The sequence below is a fragment of the Bos grunniens genome, chromosome 27 (assembly GCF_055505025.1).
Source record: "Bos grunniens cultivar Pamir isolate PY7600 chromosome 27, Bosgru_T2T1.0, whole genome shotgun sequence".
NCBI classification, from domain to species: Eukaryota; Metazoa; Chordata; class Mammalia; order Artiodactyla; family Bovidae; genus Bos; species Bos grunniens.
The window spans coordinates 20681466-20709293 of record NC_141191.1 but is presented as its reverse complement, the minus strand read 5'-3'; the positions used below and the strand labels follow the sequence as shown (position 1 = coordinate 20709293).

Here is a 27828-nt window from a genome sequence, read left to right as displayed (position 1 = left end):
TGCAGTGCAAGCTCAGACTCTTAACCACTGGACCACCAGGGAACTCCCCAAACTAGTTTTATTTACTTATTTATTTTTGATTATAAATCTATATAGTTTTATTAAGACAAAAAACTGACAGTGTTGATATGAAGTTTACATTTAAACAACTTTTCACAAAAACCTAACACATGCCTAAAAATTACAATGGAGTTCTAGATGCAGATCAAGATGATGTCAACAACTGATGGATCTCATGACTCAAGACAGCGTTTTGGATTTTAGTTAGTTCTTAGGATTAAAAAATTTGTTTTGTTTTAAAGTGAACCACTACCCCAGTATGAATATTTATCTTCTCCTGAGACCAGGGCTTTTGAAATCATTCAACTCTTGAACTTGTGCTGTCAGTGACTGAACCCTGCCACCAATGGTTTCAAAGTTCAAAAAACAGAGGCTCCAAGAGTTTTCCACCCTATGAGCACCGGCCCTTGTCTTTCCCTACTCACTTACCTCCTATACCACTCTCTGCCCTTCCCTAAATACTTCACCAGTGGCTTGGATGGAGAAGCTGATATTTGTAACTTCACAATAGGAAAAGAAAGGGTCTTCTTGTCAGTTTCATGAGTAGCACCTCTAAGACAGAATGATCTGCCTGTGTATACACTCCAATAAGACTTATCCTCCTCAACCAGTTTCCATCCCCCAAATGGCAGCTTTGGTAGCTTCTTATTCCTTTGTTGGGAACAGCATTAAGCTCAGGCAGGGAATACCTTGGCTTCTAAGTTTCAGGCATTCACAGCTTTTAAACAGTCTCTCACAGTCCTCATTTAGGTTGCCAATGACATGTTTTGAAAGGATACAATATTCTGAACACAGAACCCAATCATCATTAGTTGTTCTTTCCTTTGTTTCACCGTTTCCCCAAATTTCAACAAAAATGATCCTAACCCATCTCCCTTCTTTCCCACCCCACCCCACCCACCCCAAATAATACACCAGTAATAGCCAAAAACTACACACATGCTACGCTGTAAAAATGCAGAGTTAACACTATGGGGAAGAAGGCTGTGTGGGTTGTGGAGATGCTCTTTGAAGATCTACAGTACCTCTTGCTCTCCCACATCCCATTCTACGTTTTGTCCTTCATAGAAGACCCTTTGCTTTTTTTTAAAGCAAAGTTCAGAACGGGTTGCCTTGAAACACTGACCCTCCTTCCCCTCCACCGGGATGGGTGTGCAAACTGTACAGCATGGAATGGCTTTGAAGCCCTTGGGCTGCTGTAGGGCACAGAAACTATACTGGCTCTTCAAAGGACATCTTCTCAAGCCACCTTTATGGTGTCAAGACAAGGAGAACTCCTTCTTTCCCCACTTGAAACCCACAGTCAGATGTGACAGGGGCTGGTATTCAAGAAAGTTAATTCTTATCATCTTTTTTGTCATAATCCTCTGAGGGGTAAGAATGCCACGTCAGCCTTTCCTCATAGAAGGATATGACAACCTGCGGGCACTTGACATTGGCTTCCTTGGCAGGGACCAGATCAGCCTCATCAGAGTTCTTCCATTTCATTAGGAACATGAGTTCTCCACTGGAGTCCGTAGCTCCAATAATCCTCTCTGGTTCCAAACCCCGGGCAAAGCCTCGTGGCTTTTCTGACTCTTCTTTCTTCTTTTTTGGTTTGCTCTCCTCCCCCTTATCTTCCGAATCAGAATCAGCTTTGCGTTTGCCTCCCTCTGATTTATCCGTCTCGTGTGCTGTTTTCTGTGACTGCAGAAACTCAGCAATGAGGTCAGGGCAATCCAGGTTCTCTTCTGGTTCCCATGTGTTATCCTCATCTGAGAACCCCTTCCACTTTAGGAGATACTCCACTTTGCCCTTTACCACTCGACGGTCTAGAACTTTTTCCACCACATATTCTTCTTCCTCTTCTTCTAGCACCTCCTCCACTTTCTTCTTGTTTTGTTTTTTCCCCATAGTGCCCGCCAGCTTTCTGGTATAAAGGATGACGCTGCTCAGAGCAGCGCCCACAAGCCCAAGAGGAATCGGTGTCGCGCTACTGGCGGGTCTTGTCCGGCCGGCCGGGGGAGTGGAGACCAGAAAAGCAACAAGCCGGGTGATCACTGTCGAGCCCCCTCACTGAAGCGGCGTACCGCAGACCCCTGCCAACGGCCCTCCCCTCAGACGAACAAAAAAGACCCAAACTAGTTTTAAAGTGATATTTCTGACTGTGGCACCTGGATAGACTGCAGGAGTCAATTGTAGAAGCAGTGAAACCTACTGGAGGCTAGTACAGTATCCGGGTGAGAAATGATGGCTGCTTGAACTAAGCTGTAGCTCTGCAGGTGGTAGCAAAGTCAAGTTCTGGTGGGATCAACAGATTTTGAAAAGTGGGATCAACAGATTTTTCCTGAGGAATTGGATATAGTGTATGAGAGGAATAAGAGAATCAAGAATGATGCTCAGGTTTATGGCCTCTTGCATTAATAAAAACCCTTTATATACAGAAATACAAAAGGAAAACATTGTAAAAGATGTTATCTTATAACAACAACACCTGCTTTTGTATTATAATCTCATACCATTGTTATTTGAAAATGCCAATGGAATAACTCTTTGTCTGAAAAAAAAATTCATCTACAACTTATAGTTCTCTGGGAGAAGTGTTCATTTTTCACATCAGCTTGCTTCTAGCAGAGGCACACAGCTAAAGAGATGACTCTCATGTCTTGTTCTGCTCAGTCTTTGAGAATAAGTGTTTAAAGTACTAATATTTGTTTTTGGTTTTGCTCTGCTTGGAGGAACAGCTCATAAGTACTCCTGGTGCTTACAACGATGAAAATAATTATTACTAATTGTGTCTATGGGCATGCAAGGCATAAATATGTACAAGATACTTAATAATAACAGCATTGTGGTATCTATTCTCACTGTTTCAGAGTTTACCTTGGTTAAGAAATTCTAGCAGGAGCTCTACACATTGCCTTTTAAATCATTGCAGTAAACGATGATTCTTTTTTGGCTTTTAGGATGGGGAACACGTGTATACCTGTGGTGGATTCATGTTGATATATGACAAAACCAGTACAATATCGTAAAGTTAAAAAATAAAATTAAAAAAAATTTATTATTGGAGTTTTTTCATTTCATAACAGATTTTCAATACTTAAAAATTGTGATTATAGCTTTTTTAGCTATAGTTTTTTTAGCTTTTTATTGGAATATAACTGATTAACAATGTTCTGTTAGTTTCAGGTGTACGGCAAAGTGATTCAACTGATTCATACATAACTATATGTATACATAGATCTATTCTTTCTCAAATTCTTTTCCCATTTAGGTTGTTACATAATACTGTGCAGAGTTCCCTGGGCTATACAGTAGATCCTTTTTGATAATCCATTTAAAAATATCCTTTTCTAACAGATGAAGGATCTAAAATCCAGAAAGATTACTTAACCTGTTTATGTTTAAATAGATACTGAAGAGTGGGGCTGGGCTTCCTAGACTCCAGACCTGTTTGTCTTCAAAGACAACGTTCTTTTTGATTTGCTGCTGTTCAATCTCAGGGACTTAGATGAATGATGTATTTGTAGGATGTTAATTCAACAAACATTAATTTAGCGCTTCTGTATGTCAGAAACTCAGTTAGTTTGACATTGGAGGATAAGAAGATTGATTGATTAGTTGATTAAATGACTACTGAATACCCATGATATGCCTGGAGGTGTGCAGGGCTGTAGGAAGACAAAGATGAATGGTCTTTGCTCTTGAGAAAGAGTCACTGGTTCTCAGAGGTGCTGGACAGTGATGATTGAATCTTATAAAATAGTAGCAGAAAACTAAATGGATCGGCTTTTGTTTGGGATGGCTGTTCTGATTGATTCAGGCGTTTCAGAAATGTATTAACTTTCTACTTCTTTGAATTGGAAAGTCTACACAATAGTATTTCAAGAATGGTTTGAGACAGGCCTGTATTTTGCTTTTTTACATATCATTTTCATTCAAATGCTTATTTTTCTTCAAAACTCACTACTAGATATGTGATGAATAAAGATATAGTATTCAAATCACTTGAAGATCTGAATGTATCATTTCACAACACAGTTATCGGTACTTAAGAACTCAAGTGTCATCTCTTCAGAGATCTTCCTTGCCTCTATTGTCTAAATTAGACCCCCTTTCCAACCACTCGACATCACTTTATACTGTTAAATTTTTTCATGGCTTTATCACTATCAGATACTAGTATCCATATGCCCATTTGTTTACTTCCTGTCTTTTACTACTAGAGTTTCATGAGAAATTTTTACAGTGATAAAGAAATTTAACTTTACTTAGGTAAATTAGAAAAACGGATTGTAGTGTTAGAATTTTTCAAATGCTTTACTTCTGAACTATTTTTCAGGATGTTTGTATACAAACCATAACAAAAGAGAAGACAACAAACACATTGCTTTCATTCAAGTCAGAGTATTTTCTCAGTTCTGAACTTGTCCCTATCACTTCAGTTTTTAATTTTTAACAGAGGTGTTGTTTTTCTGTTTCTTTTTTTAAAAAAATTCACAAAGTGCCTATCATCCTTGCACTGGGGCCATGTTAATCCTCATTCCAATTTTAGTATATCTGCTTCCAAAGTGAGCACTGTTCTTTTTTGAGAAAGTGCTTGATTGACACAATACAACATTTAAGTGGATGAAGGGTCAATGATCACCCAAAAAATTAAAAGATATTTTCCAATCAATATGATTTTCTCTTTATATCTTTGTCTATATTAAAATATGTTTCATGTGAAAAAAAATCATACTTGCATTCATAGATAGTCTAAATTGCTGGGACTAAATTTAACACATATAAATCCATGGTTGATCTAAAGACAACACAGAGTCAAATATTTATATAAACTCATTAATGTGAATATTTGCCACAAATTAAAACATGAACAAAATTGTTAGGAAATAGAGGAGACAGATGTAAAGATCTAGAGCAAGAACGTCTCAGACAGAGAAAAGGCAAGAACAGAAGTTTGAAGGGTGGTAAAGGGTGGAGGATGTGTGAAGTACCCATAGAATGCCAGAGGAGAGAAAAATGTAAAGGTGAGCAAGAACCAACCACGTGGGGCTCTATGGGACAGAGTAAGGAGTTTGCGTCTTATCCAGGATAACTGCCAAGTTAGTGGAGGGCTTAAGCAATGAATGGCATGATCTGATTTATGATTTAGAAATATCCCTGTGGTCCCTTGGTGGGAAAGGGATTATAAGAGGGTAAGAATTAAAACAGGAAATTCCGTTAAGAGGCAATTATATTAGTTTAAGAAACAGATAGTTAGGACTAAGATAGTGCTACTGCAACAGAGAGAAAAAGGTGGGTTCAACTGATGGGCTAGTTGTGGGGAATGAGGAGAAAAGGATGGGTCTGCTAGACTTTGGGCCTGAACAACTGGGTGAAGAGTGCCATTTACTTGGATTGAAAGTCAAGAGTCTTGTTTTGGATGTGTTAAGCTTCAAAGGCCTATTAGATATTTAGGTAGTGGTATTGAGAAGTTCTATCCTACTGGCCTGCCCAGAAAGAGACCACACAGCCCAACCTCTCTTGCAAAAAGGCAGGTCTGCCTGTCTAAGCTCCCCAGCAAGGGCAGCCGGGGCAAAGGCAGCACTGAGCCAGACCATCAGACCTCACTTTCCCGATGAGGACGTGTGTACATGCTCAGTTGCTAAGTCCTGTCTGACTCTTTGTGACCCCATGAACTGTAGCCTTCCAGGCTTCTCTGTCCATGGGGTTTTCCAGGCAAAATGCTGGAGTGGCTTGCCATTCCCTTTTCCAAGAGATCTTCCTGACCCAGGAATAAAACCCAAGTCTCCTGTTTGGCAGGTGGATTCTTTACCACTAACACCACCTGGCAAGAGAATGCCCTTAAAAGGGGATATTTTGTATCCACTTCCTCTCTTTTCCTACAGGATAGAAGGTGGATGTTGCAGGGAGACTGTTCTGACCATGTGGCTTGATTAGAGTTCCCTGAGGGATGTCAGAACAATGGAGCAGGAGGCATCCGAGGCCCTGGATGACTTCGTGGAGTGGAGCTACTCACCCTCTCCGAACCACTTGTCTACTTCCAGAAAGCGATGTCAAAGAGAAGTAAGTTTCCCCTTGCTTGAGTCCTTAATACCACACAGTGGTTCCCAAGTTTGGGTTCTGAAAATATGCTAGTCTTATTAGGCCATGTCATGAGGTCACATCAACCACCATTTAGGAACCTAAAGCATTCCTGGCCAAGACTAAGGTGCATTTTGAAAAAGTGGAAACTGCTGTATTGTTAAGTTCAGTTTTCTCCTGAGTTTGTTACTACCTGAGGGATTACTCAAGATTTGTTAATAAGTCCATAGGTATTAAAATTAAAAGAAAAAAAGACTGAAGAGTAACACAGAATTCTCTTAATGTTTTCAGTTACATGACAGGTGCCATTTGTCTCATGTAGCTTTCTGCTTCTGTTCAGGAGATGACCGTATTAGCATTTCTTTAATTTTGGGGTGAATCCTGAACTCTCCATCTTGTTTCAAGTACAAGGAGGTGAATAGGCCACATAACAAAACAGTTTCATCTCCATGGCAGGATCTTGGATTCCCTTCTTTCAGCTGCAGGCTGAGCAGATTAGCTTTTCCGTCGTTCTGCCAGTCCAGGGACTCACAGGTCGAAAGTCCCCCTGCTCTATAGCAGGTTAGCAGCCTTTTATTCAGCTGGATGAGGAATGTAGCCTTAGTGAGGACTGTAAAAAGCAGTAATGCAAAGTGTCTCAGCTTTTTAATGGAGTGGTGTTAATCATATTTCTGGCTTTTAAAATGCTGTTGGGGGAAACACATTTTTGTTTGTTTCAAATACAACATTTTATGCAACTCGATAAGAAAAAAAACATCACTCTTATTTTTATAAATACTCCGATTTGCTTTGTTAGTTCAAGTTGTATCTTTGTCTAGCAACTCCTGTGGTTCTTAGAAAGTATGCTAATCACATAGCTTTGCTAACAAGTTAGTGGTTAATGCATTCTGTTAACCACTGCTACTACAAAAATGCAGGTTTTCCTTTTACTGCTGTGCAGTCTTCTTCCCTAATCATTTCCTAACAGGTGGCGTACAAGTTTCAGTGGGGTTGAATGCAGGTAAAATTAATTTTAATAATATATTGAATTTAGTTCCATGTATCAAAAATATTCTGGGCAACTCTGGAAGACTGTGAGGGACAGGGAAGCCTGGCATGCTGCTGTCCATGGGGTCACGAGGAGTTGGACATGACTTGGCGACTGGACAAGAATCAGAAATATTATCATTTAAACATGTAATAAGTTAAAAATTTTAATGAGGTATTTTGCATTGTTCTTTCATACTAAATTTTTGAAGTCCGGGGTGTAGTCTGCGCTTCTAGCATAATTCAATTTGAACTAGCCCATTTCAAGTGTCCAGTGGTGACTGTACTGGACAGCACAACTCTAATCACTGAGATGACTGGGATTCAAGAAGAGATGACTTCATTATCATAGCTCTTAAACCCTGTATTGTTCTCTGTCTCTCTCTCTGTCTGTCTCATTCCTTGAGAAATATACACACCCACATAAGCTATTGTCAAAACCCTCAACCTCACTGCCAGACCCATCTGACTTGATTTTGTGAGAAGGGCTGTGTGATGTGGTGCTTCACGTTATGAACTAAGTTCGACTTGGGTTTCTCCTAAGAAACTGTTGAATCTGAAATACAAAAGGGGATCCAGCAAAATGCCATCACACTCATCTGCTCAGCCCCTTTGAAAAACCTCAGATTACCATAGAGAAGGATTGACACTTTGTTGTTACAACTTTTTGTCAGCTGTCATGACTTTTATTTATAGCCAGTGACAATGCATTTTGTATAATAGGATTGGCCAGTCCATATGGGTAGGAATTGATGTGAGAGGATCATGATTACAATTTCAGCATATGTTTTTAACAGTGCCATGTTGTGCATTTGAGTCAATGCTTGAAACCATATGACATTAAGAATGTATAAAGAAAAAGACATAGGTGAAGGAGATAAAGAGGTGTAAATTTCCATTTGCAAAATAAGCGAGTCATGGAGATGAAAAGTACAGCATGTAATAATGACGTAGTATTTGTGTGACATGGTAACTAGACATGTGGTGATCATTTTGTCTTGTATAGAAATATTGAATCACTATATTGTGTACCAGGAACTAACATAGTGTTGTAGGTCAATTACTTCAAAACAAAAAAACAAAAATAGAAAAAGAGATCAGATTTGTGGTTACCAGAGGCAGGGAGTAGGGAAGGGGGAATTGGATGAAGGTGGATAAAACATACAAACTTCCAGTTATAAGATAAATACTAGGAATGTAATGTACAACATGATTGTCATAATTAGCAAGAAAGTTGTTATATATAAAAGTTGCCAAGAGAATTAATCCTAAGAGTTCTGTCTTAGGGAAACAAGGAAACATATTTTTTCTTTTTTTCTTAATATTTTACATCTATACGAGACGAGGGATGTTGACTAAACTAATTGTGATAATCATTTCATGATGTATGTAAGTTGAATCATTATGCTGTTTGTGAAAGTGAAAGTTGCTCAGTGTGTCCTTCTCTTTGCGACCTCATGGAATGTAGTCCATGGAATTCACCAGGCCAGAATACTGGAGTAGGTAGCCTTTCCCTTCTCCAGGGGATCTTCCCAACCCAGGTATTGAACCCAGGTCTCCCTCATTGCAGGCAGATTCTTTACCAGCTGAGCCACAAGGGAAGCCCTGTTCACCTTAAACTTATATAGTGCTGTACATGAATTGATGGACTTCCCAGGTGGCCCTAGTGGTAAAGAACCTGCCTGCAAATGCAGGAGACACAAGAGACGCCAGAGACACGGGTTTGATCCCTGGGTCAGGAAGATCCCCTGCATGAGGGCATGGCAACCCACTCCAGTATTCTTGCCTGGAAAATCCCATGGACAGAGGAGCCTAGGGGGCTATAGTCCATGGGGTCTCAAAGAGTCGGACATAACTGAAGTGACTTAGCACATAAGTGAATTACATCTCAATAAAACTGGGGGAGGGGGAAGAAAAAGAAAAAGAGCTTCTTCCAAGACAACTCATGAGATAGCTATTAATATAATATTGCTTCTTTTTATTTGAATTATTTATTTAAGCATGTAATTAAGGGAGGATGTGGCCATGTAATTGATGCCTTCATTAATGCTATTTCTGTATTTGTATCTTTAAATCTGGCCTATGCTAGTGAAGTCTTTCAGAAACAGTCTTGTAGACCAATGGATGATGGTACGGCTTCTATATTTGCCAATAGCTGGGCAAGTTCATCCAGTTTCTCTGGAACTCCACATTCTCATCTGCAACGAAAAGCATTCAGGTGAGGATAAACATCTAGGAAAGTATCTAGTATAGTGGTGGACATGCAGTCAGCTCGTGTTTTCTTTTCCACTCCCAGAATCCCAGGTACTGGTGCATAGTTCTAGTTTAGCTCTGTTCAGAAGTAGTAGTATGAGGTCATAATGTGCAGTTTTAGGGGCATTAAGAATAGTGTCAGTGAGATAAAGGCATCTTTGTATTTTTTATAGACCACTGGGGTCAGCTAGGTTTAAAATTCACTGGGCAAAATTTTGCAAACTATCTTAATTATTTTAATGTTATAAAAGCATGTAATCTTGTACTTCTGATGTCTGGGTAATTAAGCTTTGAACACCAGTGACTTCTAATCTTCCATAGTTTCATAATCTTGCATTTGTTTCACTGCGGATTGGTCATTACTCATCACCACCTTTCTGCTTCAGTTGAAATCTTTTTCACTGAGGCCAGGAGGGGACAGGATGGCTTTGATTATAAATTACTGTAAAAACAACTTTTATGTGTTAAGCTGCATGGAATTTTTATTTGCTTGCTGAATTTTATTTTATGGGTAAAGAAGGTAAATAACAAAGCAATTGTACTTAGCAGATGAAAAGACACATATGAAAACGATAACTTTAGCTGTGGCTATCTCTGACCTAATATAACAACTATCTCAGTTTCTAAAGCCTAATTATGTTTCGTAGAAACTTTTAACTTTGCTGATATAACTCAAGAAGAATTCAAATAGCTCCTTAGGTTTCCCCCAAATATAGCAACTTTATTAATCATTGTTTATTAATTGCTTTTTTAGGTTAAGAAAAATGGTAAAGGAAGTTTTTAAAGTTTAAGTCATTAAAATAAAATGGAATTTGACATTTAAATACTTTACCCTTATAAACTATGGGACATTTTGTGCATTACATAAGTTTTCTGGAGTTTTTGAAACGGCTTTAAACAGAACTTGGTTCTTTTAAGTTTATTTTCCCAGGAAACTTTGCTAGCTAGTGAGAAATAGTTTATTTACTTGGTGTGCATGTATGTGCTCAGTTGCTCAGTCATGTCTGACTCTTTGCAAGTCCATGGACTATAGCCCACCAGGCTTCTCTGTCCATGGGATTTCTTAGGTACTTTCTGGAGTTTTCTCCATGGGATTTCTGGAGTGGGTTACCATTCCCTACTTTCTGGGGTCTTTCTGACCCAGGGATCAAAACCACATCTCCTGCACTGGCAGGCAGATTCATTGCATGCGCCACCTGGGACACATATAAATACTGAATGTTAAATGTTTTGGAAAGATAAAAAAGGCCTGAATGTATCAATTGCTGTTCAGTTCAACATTTTAAGCATACCGTTAAAACAAATTGTCCAAACATACTATGATTTTCAAAATTATAACAAAAGTATGTCATGTCACTGCTGCTTCTGCTAAGTCACTTCAGTCGTGTCCGACTCTGTGCAACCCCATAGACGGCAGCCCACCAGGCTCCCCCATCCCTGGGATTCTCCAGGCAAGAACACTGGAGTGGGTTGCCATTTCCTTCTCCAGTCATGTCACTATAACTCTCATAAAATATTGATATATAGATTGTGTGTATTATATTATATATAAGCATATATTATCTATCATGCAGTGATATATATTTTATTATATAAAATGTAATATTTTACAGGAACTGCTTTTTCAAGCAGAATGCCATTTTTTGTTGAGAGTTTATATAAACTCTACTCTTTGATTATTATTTACCTTTAAGAAATGATATAGCCCTTTGGACAAATAAATCTGGACAAAATTTTCCCTTCTGTTTTCCACAGAGCTGGTTTAGTTGAAACCATTTTAGTTTTTTAAACTGACAGATATTTTAGCATGGATTTTATCTTGATTTAACCCAAGTTTGGGATTCTTCGGTTCTTTACTTTGGAGTTGGGAATTAAGCCTCAAGAATGATCTTGTCTGATTGGAAAAGTTGTCAAAAGCAAATGTATCAGCAAGAATGGCAAAACAGGGGGTTGTGTTAGGGGAGGATGCTCAATCAACTGGCCATTGCACTCTGGAATACTTGACGAGTGCAGCTGTCATGGAACACAGCCAAGGTCATGTCCAGGAACACTTGACTGAGTTAAAAACCTCAGTCAAAACCCAAAACAAACCAGAAACAAGCACATCAGACTCATGCATAATATCTGCTATACCTGCCTGACATATCGCTGCCTGGAACATGCTAACAGGTCAGTCAGGTCAGTTACAGGTAAATATCATAAAGGTGCATTGTCTCTGCCTCTTTCATTCCTGCTTTAATGACCTGGCCTGCCCATTTACCATCTTCCAGGTATCTACAAGAGCCTGTCCTGGGCACTAGGCTTTGTTCTGGAGTCTTTCCCAGATTGCCCTGACATCTGCTTTCATGGTTCAATGTTCCCCGTCCCCGGTCATTTCATCACCTGGTTTAGTTTTAGTGTAAAGAATACAGGGGCTTCCCTGGTGGCTCAGTGATAGAGAATCCACCTGCCAATGCAGGACACTCTTGATCCCTGGGTCGGGAACATTCCCTGGAGGAAGAAATGGCAACCCATTCCAGTATTCTTGCCTGGGAAACCCCATGGACAAAGAAGCCTGGTGGGCTACAGTCCATGGGGTTGCAAAGAGTCAGACATGACTGAACAACTAAACAAGACCACTAACAAAGAATTCAAACTTTAGGTCAAGGAAATGGCAACCCTCTCCAGTATACTTGCCTGGAAAATTCCAAGGACAAAGGAGCCTGGTGGGCTACAGGCCATGGGGTTGCAAAAAGATGGACACAACTGAGAACACATGCCTTTAAGTCACAGCTACCATTATGGTAAATTCTTTAACTTTTCTGTGCTTCAACTCCTTTATCTCTGAAACAGTTTATTACATTAACTAGTTAAAATCCCAAGCCTTGCTAGGAAGGTTTATAGATCATGGGTCTTTTTATTTGCAAGGAATAGAGAATAAAGGTAAAAGCAGAGAGAATTTAAAGATAAAGGGATAAGCTTGTTTAGATGACAGTTATGTTGTTTGCTTTGAAATGGTTCATTTTATTCATTCATTTTAGAAATTCTTGTTGGTTAGCTCCAACTGTTTACCACATACAGTGCTAGGCTCTGGGTCTAAGCAAATACAGAGAACACAGCTCCACGGGCTCCTGTTTTCATGGGGAGGGGAGTGGTGAGAAACAAGACCAAACAGGTATAAACTGGAAGCATTGTGAGTTATATGTCAGCAAGGGGAACCATCCACAGGAGCACAGCGTTCTGTCTGTGACACGGAAAGTTGTCATAGAGAAGGAGAATTTGCCCTGAATTTTGCCAGGGTAAGGCTCTTCCTAGACTGGAAATGGTGGCAACTGGCCCAGGAAAGGCTTGTATGAACAGTAGGGCTTCTAGGAACAGAGATAAGGAAAGGGATGGAGAAATCGAGGGAGATTAGGACACTACAAAGCAGGAGGATGTTGCAAAGGATTTGCTTCCAGCAGCATTTTTGTTACAGTAGTTGGCTGTGGTAAGCTGTCTAATGAGGACCTGTCTATTGCCTCCTAGTACCCCGTTCTGTGCTAGGTGCTGGCAGACACGCTTTAATAACTAACTCAAGAATGGCTTTTAGAATCAGGATTTAAAATTCGCTTTTGTCCTTATAATTAGCAAAATTTTTGTATGTGTTTTGGTTTGTATTTGAAATGATGAGAAATATGAGGTGTTTCTACGTCTTGTGAGATTGAAAAGATGAAACAGATGATGAGGTTTTTTTTTTGTGGTTGTTGTTCAGTTGCTTAGTTGTTGTCTGACTCTTGTGTCCCCATGGACTGCAGCACGCCAGGCCTCCCTGTCTTTCACTATCTCCCAGAGGTTGCTCAAATGTCCATTGAGTTGGTGATACCATCCAACCATCTCATCCTCTGTCTCCCGCTTCTCCTCCTGCCCTCAATCTTTCCCAGCATCAGGGTCTTTTCCAATGAGTTGGCTCTTGGCACAGGACATGGAAGGTGGGCAAAGTATTGGAACTTCAGCATCAGTCCTTCCAATGAATATTCAGGACTGATTGCCTTTAGGATTGACTGGTTTGATATCCTTGCTGTCCAGGAAACTCTCAAGAGTCTTCTCCAGTACCACAATTAAAAACCATAAATTCTTTGGCTCTCAGCCTTCTTTATGGTCCAGCTCTCCCATCTGTACATGACTACTGGAGCAACAGTATCTTTCACTATAATGACCTTTGTTGGAAAAGTGATTTATCTGCTTTTTAATATGCCATCTAGGTTTGTCACAGCTTTTCTTCCAAGGAGCAAGTGTCTTTTAATTTCATTACTGCAGCCACCATCTGCAGTGATCTTTACCATCCAATGTTTATATTCTAGTCCTATGTAGAGTAAGCTAAAGCTTTTATTTGGACATTCAGTTCAGTTCAGTTCAGTTGCTCAGTCGTGTCCGACTCTTTGCGACCCCATGGACTGCAGCATGCCAGGCCTCCATGTCCATCACCAACTCCTGGAGCTTGCTCCAACTCATGTCCATCAAGTCGGTGATGCAATCCAAACATCTCATCCTCTGTCGTCCTCTTCTCTTCCTATTTGGATATTCAGTTCAGTTCAGTTCAGTCGCTCAGTCATGTCCGACTCTTTGCGACCCCATGAATCACAGCACGCCAGGCCTCCCTGTCCATCACAAACTCCCGAAATTCACTCAGACTCACGTCCATCGAGTCAGTGATGCCATACAGCCATCTCATCCTCTGTCATCTCCTTCTCCTCCTGCCCCCAATCCCTCCCAGCATCAGAGTCTTTTCCAATGAGTCAACTCTTCGCATGAGGTGGCCAAAGTACTGGAGTTTCAGCTTTAGCATCATTCCTTCCAAAGAAATCCCAGGGCTGATCTCCTTCAGAATGGACTGGTTGGATCTCCTTACAGTCCAAGGGACTCTCAAGAGTCTTCTCCAACACCACAGTTCAAAAGCATAAATTCTTCAGTGCTCAGCCTTCTTCACAGTCCAACTCTTACATCCATACATGACCACAGGAAAAACCATAGCCTTGACTAGACGGACCTTTGTTGGCAAAGTAATGTCTCTGTTTTTGAATATGCTGTCTAGGTTGGACATAACTTTCCTTCCACGGAGTAAGCATCTTTTAATTTCATGGCTACAGTCACCATCTGCAGTGACTTTGGAGCCCAAAAAAATAAAGTCTGACCCTGTTTCCACTGTTTCCCCATCTATTTCCCATGAAGTGATGGGACCAGATGCCATGATCTTCGTTTTCTGAATGTTGAGCTTTAAGCCAACTTTTTCACTCTCCACTTTCACTTTCATCAAGAGGCTTTTTAGTTCCTCTTCACTTTCTGCCATAAGGGTGGTGTCATCTGCATATCTGAGGTTATTGATATTTCTCCTGGCAATCTTGATTCCAGCTTGTGCTTCTTCCAGTCCAGAGTTTCTCATGATGTACTCTGCATAGAAGTTAAATAAGCAGGGTGACAATATACAGCCTTGACGTACTCCTTTTCCTATTTGGAACCAGTCTCTTGTTCCATGTCCAGTTCTAACTGTTGCTTCCTGACCTACATACAGATTTCTCAAGAGGCAGATCAGGTGGTCTGGTATTCCCATCTCTTTCAGAATTTCCCACAGTTTATTGTGATCCACACAGTCAAAGGCTTTGGCATAGTCAATAAAGCAGAAATAGATGTTTTTCTGGAACTCTCTTGCTTTTTCCATGATCCAACAGATGTTGGCAATTTGATCTCTGGTTCCTCTGCCTTTCTAAAACCAGCTTGAACATCAGGAAGTTCATGGTTCACATATTGCTGAAGCCTGGCTTGGAGAATTTTGAGCATTACTTTACTAGCCAGTGAGATGAGTGCAATTGTGCGGTAGTTTGAGCACTCTTTGGCATTGCCTTTCTTTGGGATTGGAATGAAAACTGACCTTTTCCAATCCTGTGGCCACTGCTGAGTTTTCCAAATTTGCTGGCATATTGAGTGCAGCACTTTCACAGCATCATCTTTCAGGATTTGAAATAGCTCAACTGGAATTCCATCACCTCCACTAGCTTTGTTCGTAGTGATGCTTTCTAAGGCCCACTTGACTTCACATTCCAGGATGTCTGGCTCTAGGTCAGTGATCACGCCATCGTGATTATCTGGGACATGAAGATCTTTTTTGTATCGTTCTTCTGTGTATTCTTGCCACCTCTTCTTTATATCTTCTGCTTCTGTTAGGTCCATATCATTTCTGTCCTTTATTGAGCCCATCTTGGCATGAAATGTTCCCTTGGTATCTCTAATTTTCTTGAAGAGATCTCTAGTCTTTCCCATTCTGTTGTTTTCCTCTATTTCTTTGCACTGATGGCTGAGGAAGAATCATATATAATGCCTATAGCATTTTGTTTTCATTAAACTGGCTAGAGTTATCTCTCATCATTTCTTTGAAGCATCAGATTTTAAAATCATTTTTTTCCTCTGTAAGTCCCCTAAAATTGTTTTGATTTGTATTTTATTACATATGGGAATGTTGAAAGAAGCCTTGTTAAAAAGGTTTATTTCCTTAGACATTTAAAAATTTTCCCTTTTGTTTTAAAATGATAACTATGTATATATAGTAGTTATATTTCCCACTGAATGCACACTGGTTGTGCAGGTTGCATAACTTTGCCATCCTAAGGGTTAATAAATATATTAAATAACTTGCATCTGGGAAACACTGATTTAACAGATAATTGCTTATTCGCATTTCTGCTGGACATGTTAAGTTTCATGGTGCAAAATGAAAACAGATGAGCAAATCAGAGGCTCTGGGTTACACAACTGATGTGAGTGAAAATATGAGTAGCATCAATAAAATCTGGAGATCACAGTAGAGAGATGGAATCTATTAATTGGGAATTCATAACAAGGGAGTGAGCTTCCCAAGTGGCACTAGCAGTAAAGAACACACTTGGCAATGCAGGAGACTTAAGAGACGTGGGTTTGATTCCTGGGTTGGGAAGATCCCCTGGAGGAGAGCATGGCAATCCACTCCAATATTCTTGCCTGGCGAATCCCATGGACAGAGGAGCTTGGTGGGCTACAGTCTATGGGGTCTGAGTTGGACACAGTTGAAGCAACGTAGCATGCACAACAAGAGGATAGAGGACATCTGCAAAGGAAACCTCCGTTGACAAATAGCAGGAACTGAGGGGTAAAGCATGTTGCTGCTGCTGCTAAGTCACTTCAGTCGTGTCCGACTCTGTGTGACCCCAGAGACGGCAGCCCACCAGGCTCCCCTGTCCCTGGCATTCTCCAGACAAGAACACTGGAGTGGGTTGCCATTTCCTTCTCCAATGCATGAAAGTGAAAAGTTAAAGTGAAGTCGCTCAGTCGTGTCCGACTCCTAACGACCCCATGGACTGCAGGGTGCCAGGCTCCTCCGTCCATGGGATTTTCCAGGCAAGAGTACTGGAGTGGGGTGCCATTATTAAGTAGTGGAATTCTAGCCAGTCAGGTAATCAAAGAACATCTAAAATATCTATTGAGAGATTTTCACAGGAGAAGACCATTACAAAAAGTTTGGTTTTTTTTTTTTGGCTGTAGATACAATTTTACTTCAGCAGAAAGATCACCTATGATTTTTCTAATCCTCCTTATCTAAGTACTGTACTGCCAGTAGAGTGGTATAAGTAGAAAAGCCAGAATCCTGTTTAATAGATTTCTATCCCAACCAATGTCCTTCAACTAAATTAAAAATAGCTGTTAATTTTTTTATTCAGATCTACTTTCTAAGTTGTATTCCACTCTGTGATCTCCTTGCCTAATTGTTCACTTCATCAATATTTACCAATTTTCCTGAATTTTAGGTATCTAATTTTGTATTTCCATGTTTTCATCTGAATTTCTTTCAGATTTTAATTTTCTGTAATTCCCACATAGTATAAATTTGCAAGAGAAATAAATCAATATTTGATAATGATCTTAAACTGCATCTTTATTTCAACTCTATCTACCTCAGAAAGGATTTGAGAGGTTTTAAAAGAATGAAAAAAAAAAAACAACCCCAAAAACCCCAAGTCATAAAAAGTGTGGAAAATTAGAATCAAACACTACTTTTGCAGAGGCCTGCTAAGACTTTTGTCTGTCTTGTTAACAGGTGTAACAGCAAATTGGTTTAATATAATAGGTTCTCAATAAATGTTTTCCAAGTGAATGTGAGTTAGAAGATGGGGGAATGATGATTTTTTAAAATATAATTTTCTTCCATTTTGCTTGGCCTCCTGGGAAGGAATCAGGTAAGGTAGGTGAAAAGGGAGATACAAGGTTAGAGACTGACATAAAGAGTTAGAGGGATTTCTCTAACAGTTCTCATCACAAGGAAAAAAATTTTTCTTTTTCTTTTATTTTGTATATGTATGAGCTGATGGATAATCACTAAACCTATTCTGGCAATCATTTTATAATGTACATAAGTCAAACCATTATGCTCTATATCTTGAATTTATACAGTGCTGTATGTTAATTAGATCTTAATAAAACTGGGAGGAAATACAGGAATACGGGGATCTAAAGTGCTTGGGTGGGCAGCACTGATTGTACTGTTAAGATTCTACACTGAGTCTCTTTGGATTCTGGAGGAAGTTTCAGAATGAGATTCTGAACAAGGAAGACCTTGTTGGTAACCCTTCACTTGCAAGGTGAGCAAAGTTTAGCAGGTTACTAACCTCTTGTGGCTCAGCTGGTAAAGAATCTGCATGCTACGGGGGAGACCTGGGTTTGATTCCTGGGTTGGGAAGATCCCCTGGAGAAGGCAAAGGCTACCCACTTCAGTATTTTGGCCTGGAGAATTCCATGGACTCTATCTATAGTCTATGGGGTCACAAAGAGTTGGACACAACTGAGCGACTTTCACTTTCCTCATCTGTAAAACTGGGATATACTTAGTTCACAATATGATTATGAAAGTCAATTGAGTTAAGAAATTTGGAAGCATCTTTGAAGACTTCAAGGTAAAAATATTGTAATCAATAAAATCTCAAAATGAAGGACCTTTGCTTACTTTATAAGAATAATTTCACAAATGGATCCCAAACACAAAACTAAGGTCCACCTTTTATATTAATAGAAGAAAAAGATTTATATTTTGTTTGAATCAGAATCAGTTCCAGGTAACCTTAAGCAGCTCTCTACAGATAAAACTGAACCCAAAAATATTTTCTATGAGAAAAAGATTGGGGAAAATTAACTCACACAAAGTTGGTGAGTTTGTTTAGAGTGTGTGTTAGTCACAACAAAGCTGACAAATTGATTTACAACTTAAGTGAGAAAGTTCAATTCCTCATTAAAAGAGTGTTCTCAGGCCCAAGAAACAAATACTATTTCCTATGACAAATATTTTTTCTAAACTTTGTGGTTATCATAAAACCATATCACATGGGAGCTGAGCCTCATGGTTAAACATTATTTGACTGCTTGCCTGGGAGAAGAAAACAAAAATTAAAAAGAAAGAAAACATATACACCAAGGAAACTAGAATTGAAAGAGACACATGTACCCCAATGTTCATCTCAGCACTGTTTACAGTAGCCAGGACCTGGAAGCAACCTAGATGTCCATCAACAGATGAATGGATAAGAAAGCTCTGATACATATGCACAGTGGAATATTGCTGCTGTGTCGCTTCAGTCGTGTCCAACTCTGTGCGACCCCATAGACAGCAGCCCACCAGGCTCCCCTGTCCCTGGGATTCTCCAGGCAAGAACACTGGAGTGGGTTGCCATTTCCTTCTCCAATGCATGAAAGTGAAAAGTGAAAAGTGAAAGTGAAGTCGCTCAGTCATGTCTGACTCTCAGCGACCTCATGGACTGCAGCCCACCAGGCTCCTCTGTCCATGGGATTTTCCAGGCAAGAGTACTGGAGTGGGGTGCCATTGCCTACTCCTCAGTGGAATATTACTCAGCCATTAAAAAGAATGCATTTGAATCAGTTCTAATGAGGTGGATGAAACTGGAGCCTATTATTCAGAGTGAAGTAAGTCAGAAACAAAAACACCAATACAGTATACTAACGCATATATATGGAATTTAGAAAGATGGTAATGATGACCCTCTATGAGAGATAGTAAAAGAGACACAGATGTAAAGAACAGTCTTTTGGACTCTGTGGGAGAAGATGAGGGTGGGATGATTTGAGAGGATAGTGTTGAAACTTGTATATTATAATATGTGAAGTGGATTGGCGGTCCAGGTTTGATGCATGAGACAGGGTGTTCAGGGCTGGTGCACTGGGATGACCTGGGGGATGGGATGGAGAGGGAGGTGGGAGGGGGGTTCTGGATGGGGAACACATGTGCGGCCGTGGCTGATTCATGTCAATGTATGGCACAAACCACTACAATATTGTAAAGTAACTAGCTTCCAATTAAAATAAATAAATAAATTAAAAAAAAACAATAACAACAACAACAACAATAAAATAAGCCACACTCATTTCTCTTTCCTGAATGAGAGTAACATAAAAAGGAATTGTAATTATAAGAAGAAAGAAAGCGCGTATATATCCAAACTTAAAGTAGGTCTTTGACCTCCAGCAGTTCATAAATCATCAGAATAGTGTCTTCAACCTTCTCTCTTTTATCTTGCTGAGAAGAACTATGACCTGCACACCGCTTGATCCTCAAAGTAATTATGGTCAGAATAATTATTTCCTTTTTAGTTTTCCCATCAAATATCATTGCAATATGTAGTCTTCTTTTCACTTAATCAAAAACATTCAAAATATTGAGACATAATTCTAATGCCACACTTGTCATGTATCTTTTACACCTTTTACAGTAAAAACTAGCAGTGTAGTAGACACTTTTTGATACCCAGTAACTAAAAATGTTCAATAAATCTGTTGAATAGAATGTGAAATTGAATGGTGAAGTGAGCTTGGTAGACTTATTATTCTTACTTTTTAAAAAAAAAATCAATTTGTTGCATGTTTTTAAAAAGTCGCTTTCAATCCTATTCAATTTAATAATATTAAGCCCTTCTTGGCAGATAGGACTTTCAAAGTATTATAGAGAACAGTAAAGATGTTTGGACACAGCTCTATATTCAAGTAGCTTTCAGACTAATCAGTGAGAAAAAAGCTGAACATATGAAATAAGGGCTACACTTAGTAGAGACCATAACGTTTATAGAAACTCACAATGGGGAGTAAACTTAAAATCAATGACAGTGATATGCACATATTTGTCAAACTCAGTGACATCCTACCAGCATTCTGAAAAAGTGAAAGTGAAAGTTACTCAGTCGTGTCCGACTCTTTGCGACCACAGTCCATGGAATTTTCCAGGCCAGAATAATGGAGTGGGAAGCCTTTCCCTTTTCCAGGGGATCCTCCCAACCCAGGGATCCAACGTCTTCCACATTGTAGGCAGATTCTTTACCAACTGAGACACCAGGGAAGCCCAAGAATACTGGAGTGGGTAGCCTACCCCTTCTCTGGTGGATTTTCCCAACCCAGGAATCGAACAGGGGTCTCCTGCATTGCAGGAGGATTCTTTACCAGCTGGGCAGTTTGAAAAGACTTTATTAATTGAGGAGATATTAAAGAGCAACAATAAATCTTTATATAGTAGATTGATAACTGAAGGAAAGTTAGAATTTTTTCAGATGGAAAGATTCTTTCAGATCATATATTCCAATGCTTTAATTTAAAGATAAAGAACTAAGGTACAGAGAGATTCATAACTACCCTAAGGTCACACAGCACATCATAGACATTGGAGCAAAGCTCTTTAGTCCCCCTTTGTGTCCAGAAAGATATGATATTTCTTCTAGAAGGAAATCGGAAGGGATGGCGGTGGGGCCCATATGACCATGTCTTAGGTAATGTGATCATTTTAACAACTTTAATTCTTCCAATCTATGAACTTGGAATATCTTTCCATTTATTTGTGTTGTTTTGTTAATTTCTTTCATCAATGTCTAATAGTTTTCAGGGTACTGGCCTTTCATCTCCTTGGTTAAATTTTACCTGCTAGGTATCATCTCCTAGGTGTTTTATTCTTTATGATGTGATTGTAAATGTGAATGTGTAAGTGATTGTAAAGGTATTTTCTATGTATGGTATTGTGTCATCTGCAAATAATGAACGTTTCACTTCTTTCCCTCTAATTTGCGTGCCTTTTATTATGTATTTTTGTCTCATTTCCGTGGTTTTGCTATTTATGATAAGACGTCAATAATATTAATAACTCTAGGTTCATTTGTGTATAATATGTTTTTTCCTCTGGTTGCTTTTAGGATTTTTTTCTTATCACTGTTTGAAGTAATGTGAGAGAATGTGCCTTTTGGGAGAGGATGTGTTTCTCTTTTTCAAATAAGCTTTTTACTAAAGTATAGTATGCATGCATAAGAGTGAACAAGTCAAATGTATACAGATGGATAAATCATCACAAATTGAACATGGCCATATAAATACCACCGATTCCCTGGTGGCTCAGCTGGTAAAGAATCTGCCTGCAATGCGGGAGACTTGAGTTTGATCCCTGGGTTGGGAAGATCCCCTGGGAAGATTTCCCTAGAGAAGGGAAAGGCTACCCACTCCAGTGTCCTGGCCTGGAGAATTTCATGGACTTTATAGTCCATGGGGTCACAAAGAATCGGAAACAGCTGAGCAACTTTCACTTCCATATAAGTTCAATCCAAATCAAAACATAAAGCATTACCTGAACTATAAAAGCCCTTTGAAGCCCTCTTCTGGTTACTGCTCTTAGCATCTACCTCAAAGAAACTACTCTCCTGATTCCATACACGGTCGGATTTCAAATAACTGAAATTATACCATGCATTTTATTTGTGGCTAGATTCTTTTGCTCTCCATTATATTTGTGAGATTTAATACATCTTGCTGCTTATGCAATGGCACCCCACTCCAGTACTCTTGCCTGGAAAATCCCATGGATGGAGGAGCCTGGTGGGCTGCAGTCCATGGGGTCGCTAAGAGTCTGACACGACTGAGCGACTTGACTTTCACTTTTCACTTTCATGCATTGGAGAAGGAAATGGCAACCCACTCCAGTAATCTTGTCTGGAGAATCCCAGGGACGGGGGAGCCTATTGGGCTGCCGTCTATGGGGTCGCACAGAGTCGGACACAACTGAAGCGACTTAGCAGCAGCAGCTGCTTATAGAAATAGTTTTTTATATTTATTGGTATTGTGCAAATATTCCCACACAGTTATCTCTTTATTAGATTGATGGACATTTCAATCCCTTCCATTTTTTACTTTTTAAAAATAATGCTGCTATTAACACTCAGGTACATGACTTTTGGTGTACATATGTATGAGCATGTATTCATTTTTGTTGAGTCTGTCCTTAGAATTGAAATTGCTGCACCATAAGATATGAAAAGATTCCATTTTCGTATCAACCAATAGTACTGTGTTACAAAATGGTTTATACTAATTTGATTTTCACCAGATGTACACGAGTTTTCCAGTTACTCCACATCCTTGTAAACACTTGATATTTTCTTTAAGTTTTTGTTATTTTGGTAGATGTATAGTATTATCCCAATGTTTTCTTATATTTCTGAAGACTAATGAAAGAGAATCTCACTCTAGTCTTTTTTTAAATTTTGAACTCCTGGTCTTCCTAGATCATATCTAGGGAATGACTATCCTTAGATAAAATGGGTGACTATCCCATTTTAGTCACCTTGAGTTACTGTGGTAATATATGAATACATACATGCTGCCGCTAAGTCACTTCAGTCGTGTCCGACTCTGTGCGACCCCATAGACGGCAGCCTGCCAGGCTCCCCCGTCCCTGGGATTCTCCAGGCAAGAACACTGGAGTGGGTTGCCATTTCCTTCTCCAATGCATGAAAGTGAATGACAAAAGAGGCAAGAATATACAATGGATTAAAGACAATCTCTTTAACAAGTGGTGCTGGGAAATCTGGTCAACCACTTGTAAAAGAATGAAACTAGAACACTTTCTAACACCATACACAAAAATAAACTCAAAATGGATTAAAGATCTCAATGTAAGACCAGAAACTATAAAACTCCTAGAGGAGAACATAGGCAAAACACTCTCTGACATACATCACAGCAGGATCCTCTATGACCCACCTCCCAGAATATTGGAAATAAAAGCAAAAATAAACAAATGGGACCTAATTAAACTTAAAAGCTTCTGCACAACAAAGGAAACTATTAGCAAGGTGAAAAGGCAGCCTTCAGAATGGGAGAAAATAATAGCAAATGAAGCAACTGATAAACAACTAATCTCAAAAATATACAAGCAACTCCTACAGCTCAACTCCAGAAAAATAAATGACCCCATCAAAAAATGGGCCAAAGAACTAAATAGACATTTCTCCAAAGAAGACATACAGATGGCTAACAAACACATGAAAAGATGCTCAACATCACTCATTATCAGAGAAATGCAAATCAAAACCACTATGAGGTACCATTTCATGCCAGTCAGAATGGCTGCGATCCAAAAGTCTACAAGCAATAAATGCTGGAGAGGGTGTGGAGTAAAGGGAACCCTCTTATACTGTTGGTGGGAATGCAAACTAGTACAACCACTATGGAGAACAGTGTGGAGATTCCTTAAAAAACTGGAAATAGAACTGCCTTATGATCTAGCAATCCCACTGCTGGGCATACACACTGAGGAAACCAGAAGGGAAAGAGACACGTGTACCCCAATGTTCATCGCAGCACTGTTTATAATAGCCAGGACATGGAAGCAACCTAGATGCCCATCAGCAGATGAATGGATAAGAAAGCAGTGGTACATATGCACGATGGAGTATTACTCAGCCATTAAAAAGAATACATTTGAATCAGTTCTAATGAGGTGGATGAAACTGGAGCCTATTATACAGAGTGAAGTAAGCCAGAAGGAAAAACACCAATACAGTATACTAAAGTATATATATGGAATTTAGAAAGATGGTAACAATAACCCTGTGTAAGAGACAGCAAAAGAGACACTGATGTATAGATCAGTCTTATGGACTCTGTGGGAGAGGGAGAGGGTGGGGAGATTTGGGAGAATGGCATTGAAACATGTATAATATCATGTATGAAACGAGTCGCCAGTCCAGGTTCGATGCACGATATTGGATGCTTGGGGCTGGTGCACTGGGACGACCCAGAGGGAGGGTATGGGGAAGGGGGAGGGAGGAGGGTTCAGGATGGGGAGCACGGGTATACCTGTGGCGTATTCATTTCAATGTTTGGCAAAACGAATACAATATTGTAAAGATTAAAAATAAAATAAAAAAATAAAAAAAAAGAAAGTGAAAAGTGAAAGTGAAGTCGCTCAGTCACGTCTGACCCTCAGCAACCCCATGGACTGCAGCCTTCCAGAGTACTGGAGTGGGGTGCCATTGCCTTCTCTGGAATACATACATGCATATATATATAACTGTGGTAATATTTTTAAAAGTTTAAACCAACTATAGATACTGCAATCACTGCTCACAGTTCTAAGCTCACAGAGAAAGCTTTCTTCCTCTCAGCTTCCTTTTTATTTCTTGCAAGCTATCCCTAAGCTGCTTGAATACATTTTTTTTTTTTCATGTCTAGGAAGAGCAGGCAACAAGGAAAGAGAGCCGTGTACTAATACGGGTGAGAGCATCCTGGCTAAAAATGGTTGCTGAGCAGTTCTTTGAGTGTCGTGTTGCTGGTGGCTCTGGGCCATTGTCTACTCATGGTCTGGTCTCTGGAAATGCAGGTATAGGCAGCTGAGACTTGGTCTTTTTTCAGGAAATCAGTGGTCTGTAGTGGAAAGGTAGGTACCACTTTCATAGCCTTATAGAAGGTATAGCTCCATTGCTCCCACCAGTAGGCAGTTCTATTTGTAGATTCTCCATGAAAGTCCATTCACCATATGAAACCCTTTGATGAGGGAGATTATTTGGCCGCCTGTAACCTTGCTGTCTTCTGTGGCTATTCTGGGCCCATGAATGGCCTGAGAATCTCTGACACACCAGTCTTTACTCTTTGAGACGGTCATGTCCAAATTTCATAGACTTTTTGAGCATGCTGGCCTTACACTTCCTACCTTTCTTGTAATCACTCAGATTGGGGGAAGGACAAGAAGGCTAGTCTCTGGCTTTCTGAATAGTCTCTTTTAAACTCTCTTGGTCCCTTATTATATCCTTTTTTGGTGGGCAAAAGTATCCAAACCAATACTGTCTGGTCCTGGTATAGTGTGGGAGAATCTGGCACTAGGAATATAGCGCCCAGTCAACTTGGCAGTTAAAAATATCATCCCTTCTATGTGACATATGAATTGTCTCCATGATATTCCTGTCCTCTAGCTCAGTCCCTAGACTTGGGGCTGGGAAGGGGCGAGTAGTGACTCTGAACTCCTTCCTTAACTGCGGCTCACTTGTGGTCCTTCAAAGTGTCTATCTCGTAACTTTTCCATTATTGTTTCTATTGCCAAGTACCTGATTTCTATATGTTACCGAGTTAAATCCTTGAAAAGAGAATCCCTCTGGTTCACCTTGTTCCTGTTTGTGCAGAAATTTGTTTTATTTTTGGCTGTGCTGTGTCTCTGTTGCTGTGTGAGGGCTTTTTCTAGCTGCTGTGATTGCGGGCTAGTCTTCACTGTGGTGTATGACCTTCTCATTGTGCTGGCTTCTCTTGTTGTGTAGCACAGGCTCTAGGCATGTGGGCTCAGTAGTTGTGGCTTATGGGCTCCAGGGTGCGGGCTCAGAGTTGGGGTGCACAGGCTTAGCTGCTCCATGACATGTGGGATCTTCCCAGACCAGGAATAGAACCCTTGTCCCCCGCAGTGGATTCTCAACCACCAGACCACCAGGCAAGTCCCAGTGCAGAACTTTCAATGTCAGGCCCTCTCCTAAGTGGCAACTCTATGGATTGGCCTAACTGCTTTCTATTCAACTGGTAGCCCACAAAGAAGCTAGGACAAGTGTCAAGTGGAATTTCTGATGCCCCAGAACCATTGTTTTGCTATGACCAGCCATATGTGGAGTGTGTCTTTTGTGCAGTGCTTGACCCAGCCTGGTTATACTGATGGATTTTCACTGCCTTGTGCATCTTGTGACCAATAGCCTGAGAATGCAAAATGCTGGGGTTAGGAGTGGGTGGGTGGCACTATGACTGGGTGTTTCTCTGTGTAAGACTGTGAAAAATGCAGCCAAGAAAACTGGATGTTACTGCTTTCATTTTGTTTCAGGATAGGCCTGCCTGGATGATCAAAACAGATGGAAAAGAGGCATATGGGGCAATAATCCTGTTCCTTCGCCTCCTGGTAAGTCAAGCCTTACATTGAGAGAGCTAATATCTCACTTCCCTGTTTTCTCTCATGCTGAGGTCAGCTAGAGTTTACCAGGGATGTTCCTATGTATATTACCTCTATTCTTGAATAGGCTTATATCTTGGTGGCAGACAACATTATAACTTTAATGTTCAGCAGCTGGTTAAGAATTTTTTTTATTAACTTGATAATGCTCAACTTGATGTCTTTTCTCAGCACTGTCAGAGATTGCTTGTACTGCCTTTTATCTTTTGACTATTTATGAGCATCCTGGATATTTAGCCACATGTTCTACATGGATTTTTTGATAGGAATTTAAGTTTGACTTTATTATGATCACAAGCATAAACAAGCGTATAAAGATGTTGTGATGAGTTGCAAGGCTGCTTTTATTCATGTGTGTGCGCGTATGCTTAGTTACTCAGCTGTGTCAGACTCTTTGCAACCCTATGGACTGTAGCCCCCCAGGCTCCAGTGTCCAGGGGATTCTCCAGGCAAGATTCTGCAGTAGGTTGCCATTTCCTTCTCCAGGGGATCTTCCTGACACAGGGATCAAACCTGGGTCTCCAGCATTGCAGGCAGTTTCTTAACCATTTGAGTCACCTGAGGAGTGTAACCAAATGAGGATGCAATGAATACTTGCGTAAAGAATTGGAATAATGTCAGTCTAGGAACTGCAAATTTTAGGAAGGTATTTGGATATTTGAGAGCAGCGAATTTTTACAAATGGAATGGTTAATCATTCTAATGCATCTTGGGGGAAAAATTAGGCTAATTTTCAGCAAGAGCTGCTTCTTAGCATTATCTTCACAAGGCCTTCTGAGATAACACAGCGGTCACAATTGCTAATAGGCTTTATATCTATTAAGTTGTTGGCATTTTATCTTGATACACTGATAGAATGAGTTTCAAGAATACATAACAGAGTGCAATAGCCTCCAGCTACCAAATGCTGGATTTAATTATTTATCAGGACCAGTGTGTGTTTAGACATACTGCTTGCAGTGTAGCACGTCAGCATCATTAAAATTGAAATTAGAGATCCAGTAAGACTCCATATAAAGCCAAAGCATGCCAGTATTTGGGGATCTTGGAGATTTTCATTCTATTTTGTAGAAAAGAAAACTGAGAGGGAAAAGGAGTTATCTCAGGTTATGCAGTAGGTTTAAGGCAGGAACACAGTTACATCT

At 39.9% G+C, this 27828-nt stretch overlaps 1 long non-coding RNA gene and 2 pseudogenes across 5 annotated transcripts in view; 1 reads left to right on the top strand and 2 right to left on the bottom strand.

The window, feature by feature from the left end:
- LOC147343611 (uncharacterized) overlaps positions 1–27828 on the top strand; it is a 729471-nt gene that overhangs the window by 10364 nt on the left and 691279 nt on the right. For all 4 annotated transcript variants that reach the window (XR_015156273.1, XR_015156274.1, XR_015156271.1 and 1 more), the window contains exons 3-4: positions 5934–6111; positions 26558–26632. This is a non-coding gene — a long non-coding RNA (uncharacterized LOC147343611). The remainder of the gene's footprint in view (positions 1–5933; positions 6112–26557; positions 26633–27828) is intronic.
- Positions 57–3094, bottom strand: LOC147343615 (chromobox protein homolog 1 pseudogene; annotated as a pseudogene). Its single transcript, XR_015156270.1, has one exon. The product of XR_015156270.1 is annotated as a chromobox protein homolog 1 pseudogene (transcript).
- Positions 4532–4621, bottom strand: LOC147343614 (U6 spliceosomal RNA; annotated as a pseudogene).